This window comes from Malurus melanocephalus, unplaced genomic scaffold, assembly GCF_030028575.1.
Source record: "Malurus melanocephalus ecotype Western Australia unplaced genomic scaffold, MMel_1.1 scaffold_2, whole genome shotgun sequence".
NCBI lineage: Eukaryota > Metazoa > Chordata > Aves > Passeriformes > Maluridae > Malurus > Malurus melanocephalus.
The window spans coordinates 1,699,619-1,722,654 of NW_026623234.1; the positions used below are offsets into that span (position 1 = coordinate 1,699,619).

At 43.2% G+C, this 23,036-nt stretch overlaps 1 protein-coding gene across 6 annotated transcripts in view; it reads left to right on the top strand.

Moving 5' to 3' along the window:
- Positions 1 to 23,036, top strand: part of TSPAN18 (tetraspanin 18) — a 116,124-nt gene that overhangs the window by 40,068 nt on the left and 53,020 nt on the right. For all 6 annotated transcript variants that reach the window (XM_057364348.1, XM_057364331.1, XM_057364357.1 and 3 more), the window contains one exon: positions 18,095 to 18,213. The gene's annotated coding sequence lies outside the window, so the exon portion shown is untranslated. The remainder of the gene's footprint in view (positions 1 to 18,094; positions 18,214 to 23,036) is intronic.

The following is a 23,036-nucleotide window of genomic DNA, read 5'->3' on the forward strand; positions in this document are numbered from 1 at the left end:
TATCCATAAAGGGTAGATCTGACTGTTAGAACCAAGGAAGATTTGGAGAAAGTTGTAGCAATGTAGTCAGCTGCTGTGGCTGCTTACACGGATGGATCTCTGCTTCCTCCAGCTCCCTTCAGTGGGAATTGAGGCAGTTTCCTTTCAGTAATGTTTAGAGAACTTCCCTCGGGGTAGATTCCCCCCTGCATTCATTCTGGTGTGCACATTATTACAGGTTTAACAGCTTGGAGAAAAACCCAGGTCTACTTATTCCTCCCKCCCCTATCACATGAAGTCTTTAGCTCATCCTCATGGCCAAGAAGCGTGAAGAGTTCTTTTGCAGCGTGGCTGGGCACYAGCCTGGCCCCGAAAGTGGAGCAGGTCACTGCAATTGCTGGCTGTCGTGGGGCTGGCGTGGCAGGGGTGGTGATCAGACTGCAGTTCAGCAGGGCACAGCCTTGGCACATTAAAGTCACTGCCTCCTCTAAGTCGGCACAAAGTTTCTTTCCATTTGCCTAATCCTATCCCGTAAATTAAGATACATTTGCAAATAATCTACCAAGTTTGGAGTGCCTCGTGGCAGGCCTGCAGAGGGTTTCCTGTCTCTGCTTTTGTAGCAATCACATTAAAACCAGCACCTCCTTACCAAGTGAGAATCAGAATGCTTTGAGATCTGCTGGCTTCTCGTGAGCTGCGCTCCGTTAGCTCCAAATATTCTTTGAACACTATCTTCTTCAAAGCTGCTTTTCAGGTGGAGTGATTTGAAAACCAGGAGAGATTACCATGGGGTGTTATTTTTCCTCTCTCCTTTTGAGAGGAAGTTTGACCAACTTTGTTTTCATGTAAGAGTCACCCAATCTAGCTGTGTACTTTCTGGTATAAGAAAGGTAAAAGCGACGCAGTGCTTTGACACTTACCCATCTGCTGATCGCCACGTGTACCAAGTGTCAGGATGAGATTGATGGCCACAGAAAATAAATCCACTGAGGCAGGAAGAGTACCTTCCTTTGCTTTTTTTCAGGGCTAATTGTGTGTATTGTGCTGAGCCAATGCAGAATAATAATGAGTGACTATAGTTGGTGTCTGAGCTGGGGGAAGCCAGGCCTCCAGCCAGCCTGAGCTTAGGAGCTCTGCTGATTATGCAGCTTAATTTGAGCCAGCAATACACCTTTTGCCCGAATACCTTTGTCTTTTCTTCCTAATTATTTTGAGGTCTGGGAAGATGCACTCTTTCTGTGGAATTTCTATGACGTCAAAATTTTAAAATCTGTAACCTGTAAGATTAGAGTTTTAATGTTTTGRGTATGTTTGTTTGTTTGATTCTGAGGAGAGCTTTTGGCTAGAAAATAGCAGTTGGGCTTGTGATTGGAAAGAAAAGTAATCGCTAAAACAAACAAATAACATCTCCAGCTTCCAACTTGCTTTGTTCTGAAGGGGCTGAAGTGTGACAGAATTTTGAGTCTGCTCAACATCTGAAAATCAGAAAATGAAGGTTTCTTGCAAAGTCCATGTTTGCCTAGGTCTCTGTTTTTTCTAGCATCCTGTCAACTGAGGAAGTGACTAGGGTAAGGAAGTTCTAATTCCACTTCTCAGATCTCATTTTAGACATCTTTCAAAATGGATCTCTGGCAGTCCAGGACCTGACTGGAGTGGATGGAGGAAAAGGATTGGGGATTCTGCCTAATCCAGCTCAAAACTCCTGACAGCATCCAATAAAAATGATACCCTGGCTGCTTTTGCAGTCTATTCCCTGCTCAAAGCAAGGATTTGTCCTTGGCAGCCACTGTCAAGTAGAGAGCTGGAAGTCTGACTCTGCATYGCTGAATGGCTCTGTTTCATGGGTATTTGGGGTTTTGTTTATTATCAGCTGCATTTCACTTTGGAAGCAGGATGGACTCCCTGAAATACAAGGCTCCCGTTTCGTTTGGGGAGGAGTGATTGGTAGGTGATCAGACGTTTATGATTTTGAGCAGATTCATAGCTGCTATTTGTAAAATCCTCTTCTCATTAGGTTAAAGCACTTCAGCATTYCAGGACCTGCTGCTGCCTTCTCTTTTCCCTTATTTGTTTTCCTCCCCAAGCCCCTCCTGTGTCTCTGCACGGTGCTGAATGAGCCCAGTTGCTCTTGCCTGTGCCTGGATGTCACACATCAGGTTATCAGCACAAAAACCTCTCCACAGAGTGTTCCTGAGGAGAAAAAGCTGGAGCAAAGATGTTTGGGAATGTTTTGCTGGACAACCCAGCTGGGTCACTTGGCTTATTCTTGCTTGGGGGTGTGAGGTGGCTGTTTCTGTTCCTTGCCTTGCTGATACCGAATGAGAATTTTTGCTGCTTGGGTTCAAAGGGGAGGCTGCTGCTCTGGGGGTTTCCTGACTTGGGCAGARCAARATGTGCTTGCCCATCTGCTGGTGCTGTTTCAGGAGGGAGAGACAGGAGAGAAAAAACACCTACCTTTTGTTAAGAATGCAAAGTAATATTTAGAGTTTCTTCTTYCATCTGGTATTGAGGATTTTGTTAGCTTAAAGGAGTTTGGGTGCCTGTCGACGTTTGGAAAAGGTATTTATTATGTTCTGAAAATATGGTATTTTGCTCTAAAGGCAGTGTGGATAAAATACAGAACTCAGAATTTTTTTGGCTGAATTTCTGATAAGAAAGGCATTCTTTACTCTGGCTTTATTGCTTGCTTTTTCTGCTGGACTAGGAAGACAAATTAAAGTGAGAGTAGACCAACAGTGTTGCAGTGGAAGGAAATGAGAAGGCCCTCTTTGATCCCAAATGTTCAATCAAGAAGCATTTGCCAGCAATATCAAATGAGATTTGTCAAGTACCAGGTAGAGGCCAGSAGAGGCTAGAACTGAACAAAAGGAGGAGGTATCATACTGTAAATTTGGTTTCAACATATTCAGAGTTAATCTTCCCTTACCTACATAACATGAAGGCCATTAACCTGACTGCAGAAGGACCTGATGGGAAGTTAAGTGTCACGTGCCCAGGATTATTATGTTTTGAAAAGAATTTGTGCTGGTGACTGTAACWTAATAAATGTAATAGCTGCCTCTTTAGATCTTCTGTAAGTGGTAAAGAATCATTGATCACTGTGTGGGATGGGGGCTGGAGAACTTGGTTTTGATGTTTTAATATCAAATCAGAAATGAGAGCTCAGGGTTTTTAATGAAAAGAGCACATACATTTATTATTATTGTTATTATTATTCATTTTTTCTGTCTTAAAGAGACCAAGAGGGAGTAGGTGCCAAGGGGTGAGAAATAAATCATTAGCTTCTTCATGTTTGCACTGCAAATTAATCTGGGGAAATGAGGCTGGTAGTTTTTAAGCCTCTTGCATATTTGCCAGGTGAACTATTTAACTTGATCTCTCCTTTTAGTTTTTTTTCTAACCAGAGAGTTTTCCACTTACAGATTTAGAAGGTCACAAGGTTAAGCACAAATCAGACGCTGATTTACTGCATAAGTACCCTTAGCAGCCATATTGGCCAATGCTGTATGAAAGTTTGTTTTAAATTATGCTCTTTCTTTTTTAATATTGCTCCTCAACTTGCCTCATGCTCGCTTTGCTGAACTTTAAAAGGCTCTCAGTGCCACAATGATTTTCCGATGGCTAAAGTGAGTGCAGAGAGTGAAGGCTCTGGCTGAGGGAGCTGTGTTAGGTATTCAAAAATGCATCTTCAGTGGAGACACCAAACAGAGATCCTCGCTGCTTGTGAGCACTAGAGATCCCCCAACACGTGTTCCAACAGCAAGCCAGAGTATGGGAGGTAATTAGTCAGTCTGCCTGCATTCCTCCTGCAGCCTCAATTAATTATGAGGCTCTCGYTAACTTCTGGATAAAACTGCTCTGTAGTGGTGTCAGAGGATGTTCACCAGCTGCCACTTTATAAGCACTGTACAAGGGACTTGAAAGAAAGGCCTCTTGCTGGTGAGTGCTGGCTCTGCTCCTGCTGATCCCTCCCTCCCTGAGCACTTGGCCTRAGAGGAGGAACACACAATCCTGCCYGTACTGGTAGCAAATACAAATGCTGCAGCAAGAAAATGCTTCAAGGGGAAAGCTGCTGCTTTTAGTGTTCCATCCTTTATTGACTGAAATATGAACACAGGCCAGCAGAGACATAGAAGCAGATTCCATGGAAATAGCTGTACTGAAACACAACTATCAGTGTTGGTTTCTTGCATAAGGTCGAGGGGGAAAATGGGTTGGATCTTTTATTAGGTCTATTGATACTGTTGGGGGAGGCAATCTTTTAAACATATAAATGCAGTTGCTCATATCTGAAATAGAAGCATCAGCCTTTGAAACTAAATAAATACATGTTGAGAACACTTTCCCCAAGTTTAGCAAAGTTATGTTAATCACTTAGACCATCTGTTGGAGAAAATATAGTTGTGAAGCTGGGATGGGTTAGGGGCACATTAGTGAGAAAAGAGATAATAAAATTGTTTGTTTCTCTAGGAGTAACATTTTCGAGAATTGCTTGCTTTTCCTGGTGGTGTTACAGTTCCTTTTTAGAAGTGAGAAAGATATTTTATTCATTTTTAAAAGATACATTTTCTGCAAGGCCCAAAAATTTTGGTGTACCCAATGGCTTAATTTTCTCATGACAGCAAAGTTCCTCAGTTTAGCAGGAGGATGAAGCTGGGAMGTTCCTTGCCTGGGCTGGGAGAGCTCCAGTGGTTCCTGGGCARACTCTGCCCAGCCTCTCTAACTGGAGGGGTGTGAAACAACTGCACTGCACTGAGAGGAAGCAGAACAAGAAATACACAGAAAAGACTYAAACTCAGTCACCCCAAGAAGTGTGGCTGGTTCCTAATGGCCTGCTGCCTGAGCTTTTCAGCCTGACAACATCTCTCCTTCTTAAACACATTGTGMAATGTTGAAAAATGATTTGGATGTCTTTATGACAGTGGCATTTGTTCAGGAGGAGCTGTCTGTTTGTTTAAATCCAGCCCCAAAGGAGGTGCTTGTTTTCCTARGATTTCCTCTAGCTGCTGACCCAAACAGGAGAAGAGAGCATCCAGGGAAGGGACATCACAGAAGCCTGGCTGAGTGCTGGCAGAAATGTGATTAATCTTGCCTAGACAACCGTGCCAGAGCCGCTTCCAAAACGTTGGACTCCAAACCAAACACGTAATATACTTGTGACCACTCTCATGCCCTTTTCAATTACCTTGTCTCTCTCTCCATTCCAAATACATCACTCCTGTTTGAACACTTTGTTATGCCCCACTGATGCACTAATGCAAGTTGTACTCTGTCCTTGTTACAACATTTACTGCCAGCAAAACTCGTGTGGACAAGGAAAGGTACAATTGCAGGGAAAAGCAGTACTTAGCGAAAAGTAACCATCTGCTTAGGCTGCCCTCCTGCTTTTTTGGAGATATCAAAATGCACCTGAGAGCAAGTTCTTCATYTGATCTTGTACCTGCCCTGAAAAAAACAGTACGAGCGTTTGAGATCACTTGTAAAACATATGGGAAGTGCAACGAGTCCCATGGTTGTTAACATTTCCCCAAACGTGCAATTCATGGAAGGCTGTGGAGATTTGTTGCACCGTTGAKGTGTAACAAGCAGGAATCTAAACCTTTTGGGAGGCGCAGGTGGTAGAATCCCAAATGAATGAAGATATGTGACCCAATGTGCGGTGACAAAACCCTCGAGTTGTTTGGGAGGGAGGTTGCTCCCAGCCTTCTGCTGCTCTGGTTTCTGTGATTTAGCACTGRGTTGTTTTGTCAATGTGATTTGTGCCTCTTGGACCATCCGTTGCAGTGCTCCTAATTTCAGGTCAAGAGGAAGGAAGCAAAGGCAGCCTCGTGAAACAAAGGATGTCACGTACTGCTCTCCGTTGTTACAGCAGTAGAGGAACTGGTGTAAAAACCAAATGAAGATCAAATGAAACGCAAAATTGATGAGAGAAGTCGATCGATAAAGTAATTTCTAAATGTTGCTGAATCTCTGGAGCAGYGTGGGCTCCTGCCATTTTATTACTGAGGTTAAGGAAACCTCGTGTTTTTATAAGATCTGTGGCTCTGGGAATTTTCCTTCAGAATAAGACCCTTCTAAAATGTGTTTCCTTTTGCTCCTGAAGTGGATCTCATTAAGTTGAACTGGGACAGCTTTCCTTGTATTCCATAACCTGCTGTTTTCCTCATGAACTGGGAGGCTCACGAATTTTCCAGCTGAACCCGGGGGAGTGAGGTGTGTTGRTTACCGCTTGCTGCCTCTCCATGCAGTGTTGTGTTAAATCCAACARATAATTGATTTAGCTGTGCAGGAAGGTCACCAATCTTCTTTTTATAACTGTCGTGTACAGCTTGAGATCCCTGTCCTGCAGCTCTTAGCTCTTGGAAAATCCATCACTAGGAGGGCTTGTGGTCTTTTTTTTTTTTTTTTACTTCACAATGGTGGCAAATCAGGCGCTTTTAATTTTTGAAGGATTGAAGAGGGCTGTGCTGTGTGTTGAATCGCAGGTCACTGCTTTTCTCCAAATCAAGAGAATGAAATTGTTATCTGGTGTGACCACCTGCAAGAATGAGATTGAGTAATGACATTAGTACATACAAGTAAGGATTCACTGATGTCAGATTTTACTCAAACTTGGTGAGAGCAAATCAGCCATCAAGTTTTATCATCTTACCTGCATCACTCACTAATGGCTTTTACCTTGGGGATCAGCAGAATTATAACTAAAAATATTATTCTWATGCACCTGATTGGTTGGCACCTGAATATAATACAAGAAAGAAAATGCCATTTCAACCCCTGGTATAATTACTTATGTCTCTTCATGATGAATCATAAATGCTCTTTTGATATCTACACAATAATTTGTAGAAATTTAAAAATACATTTTTATGTGACTTCCATTGACAAATTGTCTACAAATAACTTACTGACTTCTCAATTGCATGAGTTACTTGAAATTATTTGTAGATTGTTTCTTGGTTGGCTGGTTGTTTACAAGCAATTCCTTTTTAGTATTCAGTGGCTGATATTCAAGTGCWCAGCTTCCAGCTGCACGATTCAGTTTGTATTTTGACATATAGGTCACGCAATAGAATTTCTACTCCCTGACTAAATGCGTATAATTCATAGGATCTAGCTTCTTGCACGAATATTTGCATTGAATTACAAAATTCTTATTCTGCTGCCATTCTTTAACACTTGATTATCAGCAGAAACTGAAACAATCCTTTTTAATCTTATTTRCAGAGTATTTATGGAAATGCTAATGCACAGTGGACATTACCATAAATGAACAAATTTGCTGTAAAGCTTCAGCGATGCACTCAGCTGCATATTTATTACTTTCWCTGTGTTTGCCCATCTTCTTCCTATGATCTCAAAATATTAATAATTTAAATATTTATTTTTTTACTTATGTGAAATTAAGTAATTTGAGGAAAAAGGTATATATATTGTTGAGTTATGAGCATTTCTCATGGAAATTGCATATAGTGACCTCCATCATCAATGATGGTTGCAGAGTGCCTTATGTGTGTCCTTCCATCTGATTTTGCAAGACTTTTCCTGTTATATGTTGCTAGAACTACACAGTTCTGTTTAAGACTACATACCATGAATATAAAATCAATAGACAAATAAAATCCAACACTTGAACTGGAAAAGCCAAAGCCATTAAATGAGCAATAACCAACTGTTCTACGAGTCCCAGTCTTTGGTCTGTGCTCTCCAGATCCCTTTTTCCCCTGCTCTCCCCAGCTGCTCCCTGCTCTGTAGAGAGAAGATAAAATGATTGCAAGTGTGGAGACATTTCAGTCCAAGGACTGCATTGCAAAGCAGAGAGCGTGTTTGAAATTCTTGTACACRTTACTAAAATAACAGTGAGAAGAATGCTCTCTTGCTGTTCAGAGATAAGGGAAAACTGCCCTTGAAGAACCAAACTGTCCAAATTATAAAATATCACTTCTGTTTCTTAGTACATGGACCACTTTGAAAACACATCTGTTTTTTTTTTTCCTTCACATATTCCAATAACCACAGAGCGAGGCATTGTGAGTCTGGCCTCTCTGGATTCTGTTTGCTGTGTTTCCCTACACCTCTCACTGGTCCCTGGGGTTCAGGAGGGTGTTTATTGCAAATGAATGTTTAATGTCTGCCTTGAAAAGCTTCTTGTCTGGCKGGGAATTTCTGATTGCAGTACTCTGGAAAGACCTGCACGTGGAGAAGGGCCCTGTGGAAGTTACTGCATCTTGTGATTGTTYCTAGTGAGGGCTTTCTTGTCTCACAGGTTGGCAGCTCATTTGGGAGAGCTGACACGGATTATTTTGTTTGACCTTGGTTCCCAGCTAACCCCTGGTAGAGGTGCACTGTTCTGAGAGTGAGCTGTGGAGACAGGACTGTCAAAGGAACTCTCTGGCTCAGCTGTCCCTGGGCAGAGCAGGACAGTGTGGCAGCTGTTCCAAGGAGGCACGGAGAAAGAAGAGCCCAAAGTGAGCCAAACGCTTCCTCCACCTGTCTTRCTCCTGAGGTGAGGCCCAGGAGGGAAAGAAGCCTTCAGTTCTAGACACTTGTGCCGTGACATTGCACWGACAGCTTTTACCTGGCATGGTGCCCGAACCTTTGTTTTCCTTCTCACCTGCCTTCTGTTTAAATGCAGCTGGTTTCTGCTGTAGCTGGGGGATAGAGTGTTCTGAATGCTTTAGGGGCATGTGAAAACTCAGGCAAACTCACTCTGAGGTGTACTTGGGTGAGGGATGCAAACTCACTCTGAGGTGTACTTAGGTGAGGGATATGCAGGCTCCATCTCTCGTTACTGTCTCGAGACCGCCTCGCCTGTGCCTTGGCAGAGCAGTCTGATGATCTCCCGGATGGGCTGGAGCTGTGCAAGTGTTGAGAAACCTTCCCCTTCCCAAGGCTGTAAATCTTGATTGCACCATCAGTGTGAAAGAGCAAGGTTTCACAGCCTCCCWAGGCTTTGTCCTTTCTCCCAGTYGCTTTCCATGTGCCAAAAAGCATTKCTCTGATAGAAATTATTTATTCATGGTGCTAGCTTGAGCTCTGTGCAGACTGCYGTGTCTTGCCAGCTGGTAGCCAGRCGTTAGAGCTGACTTAAGTAATCATCGATTATAAGCAGCAGCTCTCCCCAGGTGAGTCAAAGGGAACAAAAGTTTCCCTTGGAGGAGCCCTCTTTGGCTTCTTGAATCTAGGAGCTGCTTTCTGAGGGCTTTTAAACACCTGACTCCACCCAAAATGAAATACAGCTGTATGTCCAGAGCAGCTGTTTTAGGAGCTGTGCCACAGCTGATCTGGAAGCCTTTTTGTGTGCTTGTGTGGCCCAAGACAAATTATGCAGCAGAGGCTCTTTGTGCAGTTGTTCCCTTGTCATATTTTCCTGATGGAAATACCTACCCAATTAGTTGGGATGCTGCCTCCTCTAGATTCTTGTAGAAGGTTGCAGTTAAAAGCCAAGTACTGGTAAAAGCTAAAAGCTCTTGTTGTTGGTTGTAAGACCAATAGGCTTATATTAGTTCACAGCCTGTCTTTGTCAAGCTGTTTTTCAAGTAGTGTTAGTCTCTTCTTTTTTCCTGTCTCTCAGTTTTACTGTTTCTAGGCTGGTGAAAATGCTGAATTGCAGATGTGCCATTTATTGAAATGCTGAAAAAAAACTGAAGCTGAAATTACAGAAAAAAGCACGGAGGAAGGTCAGGCAAAAGATAAGGCCAGGATTATTTTCAAGACGTATCTTTGCAGGCAGCTCTGTAATAGAAAAACAGAATGCAGGGTCTTGGTTGGAAGGAATTGCAAGTTCCCAAGCCCCTGCAATGGGAGCCCTTGGGTCTCTCTTCAGGAGGAAACCTGAGAGTCAGAGCCCCTCTTTCCTGTTCAGGCAGGTAAAAAGCTGCATTTTGGCTTCTACAGACTATTAYATGACCAGGCTCAGCAAGACAGGCATATCAGCATGTGCAATATTTTGGTAACACTTCTAAAATTGTAGGCTAACGAGCAGGGCAAAAGTTCCACTATTAATGTCAATGACATCTAAAAGTTTTGAGAGCMGGACAGATTGTTTTGGTTTCCCTTGAAACACTTCCAAAGGGCCAGTTTTTTAAGAAACAGTGAAGCATTTCTTGCCTGAGGAGGCTTGAACACCCAGACTGAGACATTTGTACAGATGGATCCCCAAACCACTGACCACTTCTGGAAACTTTGTGAAGCTGCTCTCTGTACATCTGTTTGGGATATGTTTATGGTGCTATTGCAGACAGAGATTTTTGCCCTCAATTTCAATGGAATTGTAGTTTCCCTTGGCATCCCTCTCTCTCTTGCGCTCAAGGCTCAGAATTGCTCCTTCACTAATTGCCTGAGTCCTCCAAAAGGGTCTTCTCTGACAATACAATGTTTTTACAACAGAACACATTCTCTCACATTTTAATAGCTGCATTAATAACTGGGAAAGCTAGGGAGAGATGTTTCTTTGCTGACACACTGTGACAGTGAGCCAAAAAGTTTGATTTCTGAAGCTCTCAGAGGGGTGGCATCCCATTTCTCCAGTTCTGGGAGATCCTTTGGGATTCATCCAGCGTTGTTGCCGAATCTCCAGAGTATTTTGTTCTGACTGTGCCATGTAATAACAACAATTGTCCTTGATCTAAAGTGCCTGAGAAGCTCCATACTTGCAACTTCCATTATGCCTACACTGGTTTTGATTACTGGCTCTTTAAACTGCTCTATAAACTTCTGAGAGGGCAGAAGAGAAAAACAGTGGGAAGGACTGGGGGGAAAGCAGCTGATGAAAAGCATTTGCAAATAGGGAAGATGCCCTAGTAATGAAAGCTTGTATGWGTCCTTAAAATCACCATCACCAGAAGATACCAGCAGGAGATGAATACCTGCCTTCTCCGTGCTCAGTCCCTTCTGATGGGCTGTAATTCTGCTGAATGCCACACAACACAATGGCCATAAGGTGCTGGTACAATTGAGCCTTAGCTAAGGAAACAATTATCTCACCCCTGTGTTTCTAACACGTGTTGGAATTGCTAATATGTTCACTGGCAGTCACGTTTCTTTTGGACCATTGAAAAGTTTTGACCATTATTTAAACTGAATTCCAGAAAAAARTCTGTCAGATTTGTTCTTTCCTGAAAGATTGGTTGTCAGACAGTTTTTTGTGTTTGTTTGTTTGTTTGTTTGGAGTTTTTTGGGTTTTTTTTAGCATACAGAGAGTAGAAGGAGAAAAGAAAAACATAGCCCGTATAATATGACAATTTTTTATTTTTGTTTTCTGGGAGAAGAATAGGATGGATATATCTATTTGCCTGGTGTTAACTTTCTTCTTTATCTTGTGCTGCTGTTTGTTTGGCTGGTTCTGTATCTTCTTAATTCCTTCCAGTTACTGGCTTTCTGTCATTAATAGGTGCCTTTCTGTTGTACAGACAGAGTAAACTCTTTTGAGGCTTTAAGATTTATGTTGTTAATAGTATCTACATTTTGGAATCTGCTTTTTGGTACTTGAAAATCTAGTAAGTATTTCTGTAGGGCTCAGCTCTGCCTTTACTCAGTTTTCTGCTATGAACAGCCCTCAATTATAGCATGATTTCCATCCAATCATTTAAACTGTACTGCCATGGGTGGTRTGTGACTTTTCTGGCTTGCATGTTCCAAGGAAGTTTGCTCACTGATAATTTTTTACATTGCTCTAATTTTACTTGGGTGGTGTATTTTCAGTGTACTCTTCTATGGTAGTCTTTGAATAAAGAGGTCAAGTTCAGTAAATTTCAAAAATTCAATGTTTATTATGGTTTATTTGAGCCTGTGCACAGCTAGAGCTACCTCAGACTCTGGGAAGAAGAAGATAAGAACAGTGATGCAAAATGATGGGCAAGGAGACCTGATCAGCTCAGTGGGGAATATAAAGAATGGTTTCCTCCATATCTTGGAAAATCAACTTTCTCTTCTCTTTTCACTTGACAATTTGATTTCAGTGCTGATCACGAGATTCATTACTTTGAAGGACCAAAACCTTTGAACCCTGTATTAGATGTTTGGAATATGATGAAAATACTGAGACACGTGGTGTATAATGGCTTTGTTGCTGTGTTCAGGAGGATTTAGGTGGAGCAGCGGGCACTGGAATGGAATTTTGCAAGATTTAACTCTTCATTTCAAGGGGATAATGGAACAACATTGCATGTCCTTTTCCATAACTGACTGTGGCTTTTTCTTTGGCCTTTATCACTTGATTATTGGTTTTTGTGTGCTTTTTCCTCTTGAAATACTCCTGCTAAGCCCTTYAAAATTATTGTGTGTTTCAAGAAAAACAATCAGGACTTAAGAGGCATTTTTTTGGGAGTGGGGGAATCTGGAGTTTGTTTAAAGAAAGGGGATCTGAAGAAGATAAAACAGAGATATCAGTTATGCAGAACTAATGATGCATTCCAAAGGAGAGCTGAAGAGCTGTGCTACTCCATGAAGTGCTCCATTCTGTATTAGCTTTTTCACTGGGAAATCTTCTGAAGGGCCAGAATCACACACAAATGTATTATACATAAAACTCCGTAATACATGAAAGTGCATTTGGATCTAACGCTGSATGAGGAAGCCCATGGCATTCTCATGGAGCAAGCAAACGACACTAAATTCCCAAGGCAGGAATCAAAGCCTTTCCAAACTAACCTCATTACCAGCAGATGTTTGAATTGCTGTAATAGACATAAAGCCTTGCTGCACATCCAGCGTGTTCTGCCCTCAATGTCTGTTTTCTTGGATGCTCCTGCAATTCTGGGAACATCCCGCCCCAAGATGTCAGTGTGCCATCTCAGGGGAATCTGAGGAAAAAGGTACAAGAGGTAGATGAGAGCCTTTAAAAAGCATGATAGAAAACTGCCAGATTGTCAGAGCTAATAGAGTGACAGCTTGAGTGTGAAAACCCAAGTGCTGTGCCACAGCATCCCAGGGAGAAGCCACCCTTTWTTCAAGGAAAGAGGAGAGAACAGCAATAGCAAACCGAAATTAACAATTCAGGCTGTCAGAAAGCATCGTTTCTGAGTCAAACAAGAAAGAATRACTTGAAAAATGGTTAGACTGACTGTTGTTTATGCACTACAGATATTTCAAACTTGAGAAAAACTGAGGTAGCGGCGATGCTTGTTAAATGATGATTTTAAGTTATTTGAAGTAGCTATTAATATTGCAAATGCTTCTGTTAGCCAACCTGTTTCCTTGGGGCAGGTAATTTAATCCTGTTGCTCAGAAGTGCAATTGGTTTCTTCTTCCAATAGGTTTAGGGCACAGAGGGCATTTGGAATAATGGGAGGCAGACATAGTGGGGAAATGCTCCATTATCCTTAGCCTTTGGAAAGTCTGGGTAATTAGTAAAACACTTAAAAGAAATATATTTCATTTCAATGCAATTTCAAATAATTGTTTCAAAACCAATTGTCGTGTATTGACTGATAACACAGGGGTAATATATGGAACATCTACCTTAGCAGTTCCTGCACTAGAGTGGGTCTGAGMTGGTGAGCCCCATGATCAGATTTGTTAAAAAACTTCACAAAACAGCACATGTCAGTTCATTTAAAGGGGGAGAATTTGGCCTCTTTGGGACAATTTTTGGGTGCCAGCTAGGAATTCCCGGTTCTTATTTGCATCAGAATCCCTAAATCTCCTCCCCATGAAAATGAGAAGCATCGGCAGACTGTCAACTTCGCTTTTAAGGATAAACTTCACAAGCTGTAAAAGAAACARAATTCAAGGAAAACCAGGAGAATGAGAAAGGAAGAAACAGTGAACTCCATRCTGAGGGAATAAGCTTGAGGCTGAATATGTTCTCTTCCCAGTTCATTCACTGGCTTCCTGCCTGATCTTTACTGCCAGTATCTCTCTGTATTCCTGCTTCCCATCTGTAGCAAGGGAAATACTTCTTTTTCCCCTGCTTTTTATTTGTTTGGTCAGCTAGCTTTTTGGGCAGGGAGTTCTTTTATGTTGCACACAGAGAGAAGCTTGGCTYTGTGACACCTCAAGGGACTCTTGTGATACAAACAGTAACAAAGGAGCAGGAAGATGTCCAAAGGCATGTTTGGGGAAAGATGGCATAGTTCACATGATTTGACCCTTGAGATAGCCTGTTGAATTCCATGATCCTGATGAGTCCCTTCCAATTCAGCATGTTCTATGATTGTACTCAATGGGACAGAGGGGGTGGATTTGGTCAGTGTCTGATATTCTAAACTCAGGTTTCAGAGGTGTGTCAGATCAACCTGAGGCATCGGATCTTGTGACCTAYAGTCTCCCTGGGCCCAATTTCTGTGGGAAAAAGTTATTATGTTGATAGACATACACCTTTAATTTCCAGACAGTGTGACTGTACTGATCTCAGCAGGGCAAAATGCATTTTGCCCATAGTCTGGTCTGTAAATGGAGCTGCATCTGGTGCTCCTGGGAATGCCAAGCCTCACATCTGATCTGAAATGCCAATGAGCCCATATGAAGCTGTTAATGTTTGTGTGAGGTTTTTTAGTCCTCATTACCAACCTGATAGAAAGATAATTCCTCAGCTGCTGTTCCAACCTGTGGGATTTTACCCACTTAATTAATTTTCTTTCTTGTTAAAAAAGATCTCTTGTTATGCACAAGGAGMTGTGCTTGACTTGCTTTTCAGGGACTGTTCTCATGTCTATATCAAAGGCACAGAGGCCCCAGAAGTTGGAGGGTGAGCCCTAGGGGCAACATGCTSGTGGAAGCTGAGCTTGGAAACGCTGCCTTGTGTGCTGAGGGTGAGCTCCTGGAGGGGAGTTTGGTCTGCACTGTGGAGGGGATCCTGGTTCCTTCCCTGCCTCCCCCTTCTGCCACCACTCAGCAATGAACACAACCAAAGGATAACAAACTGCTTGCTGAATGCCTGCTGAGAGTTTAAAATGCCAGCCTACACCACCCTCCCCAACCTTTCAGCATGTCAGCAAGCTGTCTATGTAAATAAATACACATATCAAACAATAAGCAGATGCCTTTTTAACATGCGCTGTTCCAGGCTGAGATACTCAGTTCTGGTGCAGCTCATCTCAACATCTGTCAAGCTAATGCCAACTCCACGGCTCCCTTTCACTTGTATTTAATGCACAAAGATTTGTGCTGYGTTAAGTAATGAGGAATTAGCTTGGTTTACATCTGTTTTGGTGTTATTTCTGATGCATGAAATGTTAAGTGGGAATGCTTTGTGTTCCTCCTGATCTCTGTGACAGTATATAGTGCAAACTCTTGTTGCTTGTGCTTGATTAATCAAGTGGCTTTATACCACCATGTGTGTGACTGTACAAGTATACAAGGAGGGAAGAAAGGTCCTTTGCAAAATTTACCACCACTGGGGCCCCAAAGCATACAAACATCGAGGTGGGGAGGAAGCTGTGACAAGGCGTGGATTTAAAAGAAAAATTTCTTTAAAAGCTAAATTCCAGCAGAGTCACTTGTGGCCCTTCAATCAAACCCAGGAGCCACAGAGTCTGCAGCCCCAAGGGTGTGGGGCTCAGTGCAGAGCTGTGGGAACAGCACCCCTGAGCTGCTAGTCTGGCTCAGGTTGTGCCTAATCCAGGGTCCTCTCTCTGATAGCAGCCAGCACTGATTAGAGAGAAAGGGAGACCGGGGCAACAACCACGAGAAATTCCACATTAAGCTTTTGTTTATTTTTGTTTTCATATTAAAAATGTATTGAGCCCAGATGATCCATAGAGCACTGGGCCTACTCCTCTTTTGAAAATTCAGCTGCAGGCTAGARTGTTGCATTCTCTAGTGCTGCTGTCCCTCTCTGTCCCTCTGCATCAACCTTGGAGAAGAAGCCTGCCTTTAATTTTCTTTTATTCACATTTCTCCCATGTTGCTGCTTTTGCTCTAGTCAGATACGAAGGAAACACATTTTTTGAAAAAAACAGACAGACTCTTTATGCATGCAACAAGTCTTCAAGACAGCTTTCTGTCAGACTGTTCTGGAGCCTGCTGAGAGAAAGGAGAATATTCCTGCTGCTTGAGACACTTTCAATTGGATTAATATAAACAAAGCAAGGGGGAGAGGAGAGGCATGATCCTCCAATGGAGAGGGGCATTTATATGACCTGATATATCTTCTGTTTCTTAATGTTCCTTGACTAGAGATGATTGAARTCTCTGATCTGAGCAAGCACGCACAGAAGACAAAGTATGTTATTAGCAATGCTAAAATACATTAGAGCCCTTTGCTTTGGATCACAGTGGTGCATCAGCTGGAATAGCAATAGGGGATGAATGGGGTTTGCCTGCATGGACAGCACTGATCTTCCATAATGGAAAGGGAAAAGTACTACTAAAGGTGCCAYTGGATCAGATTTTTGATGGCTCTCTCTATGCCTGCTGGTGACTCTTTCCGTGTCATGGTTTCAGATCACTTTACAAACCTGAATAAACTTTTATTTTCTTCTCACTGTCTTTAAAGGCTGRGAGTTAATATCCAATACCTTATGTTTGATAGGACTAGGACTGTGTTCAATAGGATCCATTTTTATCATGGAGCAGGCACTTTGTCCTGTGCAGAAGAGGATGGACATGTGCATTTTCTACATACAAACATTATCACCTCTCAAATACTTGCCCTTCCCCTTTGAACAAACCAGGATGTGGCTGGCATTTGCAAAGCCAGGTTGTGCAGAGCAGAGAAGAGGTTTGTAAACAAACACCCGTGGGAGGATGAACCACAGCTGAAAGAGAGCTGGAAGAGTTCACTGGAGACACAGGCACAGAGAACCACTTTGGTGGCCCCTGCTCTGCTCACTAGACCATGCTGCTGACCTACTGCATGTAAGATGAATGTCCAGGGTGCAGAGCACTCCTCACCAGTTTTCCTGTGTTCCCAYTGAACCCTCTCCCTCGTCCTGGGGAAGTGTGAAATAACACCTCTGTGTTGGGGAGCAGGGAGCTGCTGACAGAGGGCTGATACCCTGTGCGTGGGAGGAGTTTCCTTTCATGTGCTCTGGTGTGACATTAGCACTTTTCCAGCTGGCTTGTAGGTGGTTTTGTAATCCCTGGAATGACAAATGGCAGTTCAGCTCAGAATGGCTGTCATCTTCAGACAGCGTGACAGAGAAGGGGAGTTTGAGATGTCCTTCTGCAGGGCTGTCTCARCCTGTGGGGCTGCTGGCTGGAGCTGCTGTGAAAAGCTTCTTTCCCAGCTTTCCATCTTGATCCTGATGGAGGTACTAATCACTGTGACCCAGAAAGGTCAGAGGTGCTGCCTGATGTTAGAYATGGACAGTTGGCATTGGCTCTGAGACGCTGGAGTGGCTGGGCAGGGCAGAGRGTTTTGGCTTCAAAAGAAAGTAAAGCAGCAAGGTGGACTAGAGAGCAGAGAATTAATATTGTGAAATGGATTTACATGGCGCCATCTTCATATCTGAGCTGGAGCTGTCAGGGAGAATGAGATCCAGACTCGCTGCTGCTCTCCAGAGAGGCTGTTACGGAGCCGTAGCCCAGTTAAAGCGATGGCTCCACCTCTGTGCCCTGTGGCTGATTTCTGCAAGCAGGGAGCAGACACAGTCTGGCACGATCCTTCCTCCTGTCCCCTGGCCTCTCGTGCCTTTCTGCAGCCTCTGATTCACCTTCTGCTGCTTGCCTTATTGCTTTCTTCCTCCCATCCTCACCTGCCTCTCAGCTCCATCACCTTGCCCTCCTTTTCATCAAAGGGCTGTGTGTGTTAAACATTTAACTGCCTGTGTGTCATCACACACTGCTCCATCCTCTGTTCTGGAACTGGCCTTTTGGGGACTCCTCTTCATGGATGTGACTCCTCTTCTGTGCCCGGGAGCAGGAGGGGAAGATGCGGAGCGACTCTGTTGCTTTTTTCTTACTCTGCTGGAAATAGTCCTGTCCTCCTCCCACCTTCTGCTCAAAGCCCTTCTCTGGCCAGCCTTATGAACTGGAAAGGAAGGAGGAAGATTTTATCTTTAGTCTGGACCTTGACAGGCTCTTCAGGGTCACTGCCAGATGCTTCCCCTCGCTTCCTTCAGGTGTACAAGGAAGAGTTAGTCTTTACCTAAGCAGGAGCAAGTAAAACAAGGTGGCACCTTCTCCTCAGCCCAGTTTATGTCTTAYGTGTTCCCCTTGCTGTTTCTGACAGGCTGACCAGCATCAATCGCAGCACCAGAGACCTGAAGCAAGGATYCTGACCGAACAACCTGACTTCTTGAGGAGAACAAGCATTTCCCTGCAAGTCTGTCCCCTCAAAGCAGCACAMAGGTAAGGCAGACTGCTCCTGATGCTCAGGCTCAGCTGCTGCTGGGTCTGGGAACATTGCATTTGACTGAACTTTTCTGTTCATTTGGCTCAAAAGGGGCTTTGTCACCACTGCCTGCCATGTCTGTAGGGGTGAAACTCTACAATTTATTTACAGCATAGCAAGCATTTTTCAACAAAAATGTACTTTCAGAGGATCTCATATGGTTGAGATAAATATAGGTTAAAAGCCTGGGAGGAGTATGTGAAAAAAGAAAAAYGTTACACGCAAGGTACTAATACAGCAGTACTTAGATCTTGTGTTCTAAAGTAATTTTAGATTAGAAATTACCTTAATTTAAACAGAAAACTTTCAAAGAAAAAGGAATAAAGGAAGGTATGTTGTGGGGAAGGGGTTAAGTAAGAAATTAATTTAATAATTTAGTTTTTGACCAGGAAAGATGTATCAGGTCATCTGTAAGTGAAAAAAACAAACACAAAAGCCTTGCAGTTCTAATTGCTATGACTCATGGAAACTAGATCTAGAAAAAACGGGGCCCYTTAGTCCAAAATCCTAATCCCCCACTAGTATGTAACATCTCTCCCAGCAGTGTCTACCCATCCCGATTTAAATGATGGGATTTTCTCCGTCCCCTTGGGATACTATTGCACAGACTAATAGAATTAATCTGCTTACTTCTCTTTCAACCCCTGACCACTGCAGATGCAATTAGTAGTAGGTGATGGGAGGATCCTGTTTCCTATGCTGTATTATGAAGGCTTAGGGCTGTATTTTGTTAAACCAGACATCAGTTGCAAGTGTGTTTGCATGAGTGTGGCTTATCTGTCAGTACTCATTACAGCCCCATAAACGTCTCTGAACTACATTTCTCAGACTTAGGAGCTTTTCTACAACCCTAATTCAGCATCTGATAAGGCACAGACTAATGTATTTGAATGCCTGTGAGAAAGATAGCATGATTGGAAATTAAAGTGAAATGCAAAGTCACATGCTGCCAGTGCTAGAGACTCTCAGAGGCAATTTACTTGTGTGCTTCTGGAGCATTCTCTGGTCTCTTTGACTTTTATCTCAGACAATTTGATAGGATGAAATATCTTTTTGCTCTGTGTGGTGCTGCGGGAGGAACCACTGCACCTTTCCAYCTGTGAATTTCAGGCTTGTCTAAGATGAAAGTTGTGGGCTTCTGCAAATGTTTACTGAAAGGCTCCAGTCAAATAAGCAAATAAAGTTAAACAAATTTGAGCTGGAAAATCAGGGCAGGTTGTATTTAGTTAGTACAAATTACAGCTTCTTTCTGTGACATTTTACCTTTCTTCTCAAATTTGGAAAAGTTTTATTAGGGAGAACACTTCCTAAAGTACATGARTGGAGTTTCAACTGGGTTACACCCRGAGAGTACAGCAAGAGCTGARSTGTACAAATTCCTTGTGTGGACATTTGGATTCATCCACTTTCAAAATGAATTAAAAACAACATCCTAATACAGAAAGCAACTGCAATGTAACTGTTGGATGTGTGAATGAGGCTTYAATGTGAAGCCTGGGGTCCTGAAAAACTGGGCATGTGCCAGCCTTCCACATGGGCTGTGTCCCCTGGCACTGAAGGAGAAGGTTGCAATCCTGTTCCTYCTCCCTCCCAATAAATCCTGGCTCCAACGTGCCAAGGCTTTTCTGGAGTATTTCCTTAAACAAAAAGCCTAAATACAATCTTAGCCACTGGTCCACTCTGTCATTATCAAGATAAGTATATTATGCTTATTAAAATTTGACTAGATTGACTGTGTTTGTGAGATCCCAGATCTTAAAAACTGAAGATTGCAAAGCTTTGATAAGCTCATTGAGCTAATTTTTCCATTGTTTTTAATCACTTGAATCTCTTTTCCAGTTTGGTGCTTGGCTGCTTCATGTGGCTTTGTAATGTACCTTAAAGGATGGGGAGATGGAGATTAAAGCCAGGGGTAATGATCCGTGGCACTTTGGATCATCTGCCGCTTACGTTCCCTGTCCCTGCTTTGCCAGTCAAGCTTTATTCCAGTGAAAGTGTCAGTAAGCCCAAGGCAGATGGGTACTGTTTCTCCTCTGCTCTTTGCTTTTTCTTTACTCTGAAAGTTTGTCTTTCTGCTTACTTTTTAAAAGCTTTGCATTAGCTGGGAGCCYGTGAAGTAAAAGCCATGCTTTAAATACAGATGCTGGTGATAGTCCCTTCAAAAGCTGCATTTCTCAAGCTGGGAGCTAYTGACCCCTTTCAGTGCAGTCACAAAAAAATCCAAGGGGAAGTGGAGGGTGAGGGCCAGCAGGGGAAAAAAAAAATATATATATATATATAATTTTTTCCCCCAAGTCATCTTCTTACTCCACCCCCTGCCAAGGCTATTGTTTGTGCCTCCACATGGGATACCAGTGACCATATAAGGAAAATGGCATAACGCTAAAAATTCTTTCTAAAAATTGATTTTTACAGTTGCTTTTTTCCCCCCACTTGCTGAAAGTTGTTCTGTTTTGGTGCAAGCTCTAGGCAAAAGGAAAGTGGTAGGTTATGGAACACATATACAYCATCTTGGGCTGTGCAAAAGGCTTACTTTGTTATCTCAGTTCAGCTGATGAACAGCAATAGCAAATGATGAGATGCAGCTCCTATGACAGGAGCAGAGGATGTTGTATTTTCCTGCATCTTGAACTCAGTAATAATGAGTGATTATGGGGTTAGTTCTCTCAGTTTGTTTTTTTCTTGCTCAAGAGGATGCTCAGGCCATGGGACAGAGGCACAGAGCACTCCTCTGTTTAGCTTTTCATTCCCAATCTATCTTTTATTCATGTGTTTTTGAAGAGCTGAGTGAGTGGCATGTGCCAGTTTGGGCCAGCAGCTTCCTCTGCTCTGTTGGGTGACCAAACCCACTGCTGGGGATGGACACAGTCCAATTATCCCAGCAGGCAGCTGGAATGTTTGAGCCTGCAGGAAGTGAGGCTGAGAGCAGCAATATTTTGAGGGCTGAAGTTTTTCTGTGGGTAGCAGGGGTCAGTCTAAACATGAACCAGCTCAGGAAAAGGGACTCCTGAAGTTTGGGATTTTTTCCTTGGGCAACTGTCACTTGTTGATGAGCAGAAACTGCCTGCTTTTCTGAAACAAGTCTCAACTTCAAACACATCCACTTAGCAACTTCTACAAAGGAACAGCTGGAGCAAAGTGAGCACAAGGGAAGCTGAATGCCCTGACTCCAAAAAGCAGAGGCTGAGCGTGGAGTGGGAAAAGCATAGATCTGTGAGCTGGGAAAAAGATAGTTCTTGGAGAGTGTGCTTATAYGTGTGAGCATGAGTTGGGCACTCCTCCTTTTGCATCCTCTTGTAGCCTCTCGAATTAGGATACAGCCTTTAGTGGTACTTTCTGTGGCTGCCATCACTTCTGGCTCCCGGTGCTGGCCTACTGATTGTCCCTATAAAAATCTGTTCAGCAACTGATAATGCTGCAAACTTGTCAAAAATTAAAGCAGAGAAAACCCAATTCCTTCTTAGAAAGAAGCAGCAACAAATTTTGAGGTCCATTTACCACAATCATGTCACAATACTCAATCTGTGTTCTGCTGAYGTGTGATTACAGAAGTGGAAAAAGGGAAAGTACTTTCTATAAACACTTATTTTTTTTTTGCAGAATATTAGTAGTTCCATATTATTATGATGATAATCTGTGCATGCATTGACAATATACACTGTTTTCTTTTTAGTATGTCAGAGAGTTTGACAGCTTTTAAAGAAACTGCAGTTTTGTAAGAATGGAGTAAGGACTTTTTAAAAGTTCAGTGGTTTTTATAAAAGCCTGTAAATGGAGGCTGCACTGACCAATGGAAATGGTTATCATACCGCAAAAGTTTTAATTTTCTTTAATATTCTTTTGACTGTAAATTAAATTGTTTGAGGAAGCTGTGCTACTCTCAAATATCTGCAAAATTAGTCTCCAAGAGAATCTTCCTGTATGATAAATTGTGCTTATGCTAGAGAAGTGACTGGGAAAGCTTTCAGCGTTTAGCTTTACTCTGGCCTTGAGCTGGCACCCCTATAGCAGGGGAATGTGCTCACATAGCTTTTTCTTCATGGAAGGCCATTTGGTGCCTCCTAAATGCTGTCCACTGTGGTGTCAAGAGCAGMCATTGCTCACCGTGAGTGGTGTGGAGCGATGCGATGCCCCGTGTGCTCGGCTCTCAAATTTCCAGTGGAGCGGAAAACGACTTTTGACACGTACATGGCTGATGTGGGACATCTGAGTTAACACTAAACAGAGATAGGGGATGCTCCTGGCCCAGCAGCCATTGTCCCAGGCTCCCTGCCAGCTCCCAGGCCATGTGTTCTGGTCACAGCCTGCTCCCACTGATCCTGTCCCAGGAGCTGCGGTGGCCAGCGTTTGTCACATGTGCCTTGACAAGGGAGAGRGGAGCGTCAAGGGTGAGTGCCAGGTCAGCCGTGCATCCCGAGGGCAGGCAGGGCTCCTGCAGCCTGCTCTGCTCCAAGCACACACCAGCCYCTTCTCTGAGGAGCAGCATTTGGGATCTCGGCTGGGGCTGCGGGAGATTTCAGCTCTTGTGCTGCGGGAGGTGTTGGAAGGGAGCTTGTGTTTGTCCCTTCTGTCCCTTATGGGCCTGGGGTGCTCAAACACGGCTAGAGCTGACCCTGCCAGCAGTGGATTGACCTTTTCAGAGGTGCTGTCCCAGAGACTTGGAGCTGATCCTTCTGGTGTTAATCGTGGTGGGGGCTGGTTTTGGCTGTGCCTGTTTCCCTGTGAAGTTGGGAGCTTGTGCAACACGGAAACAATTATGATGGAGGAAGAAATAAATTGT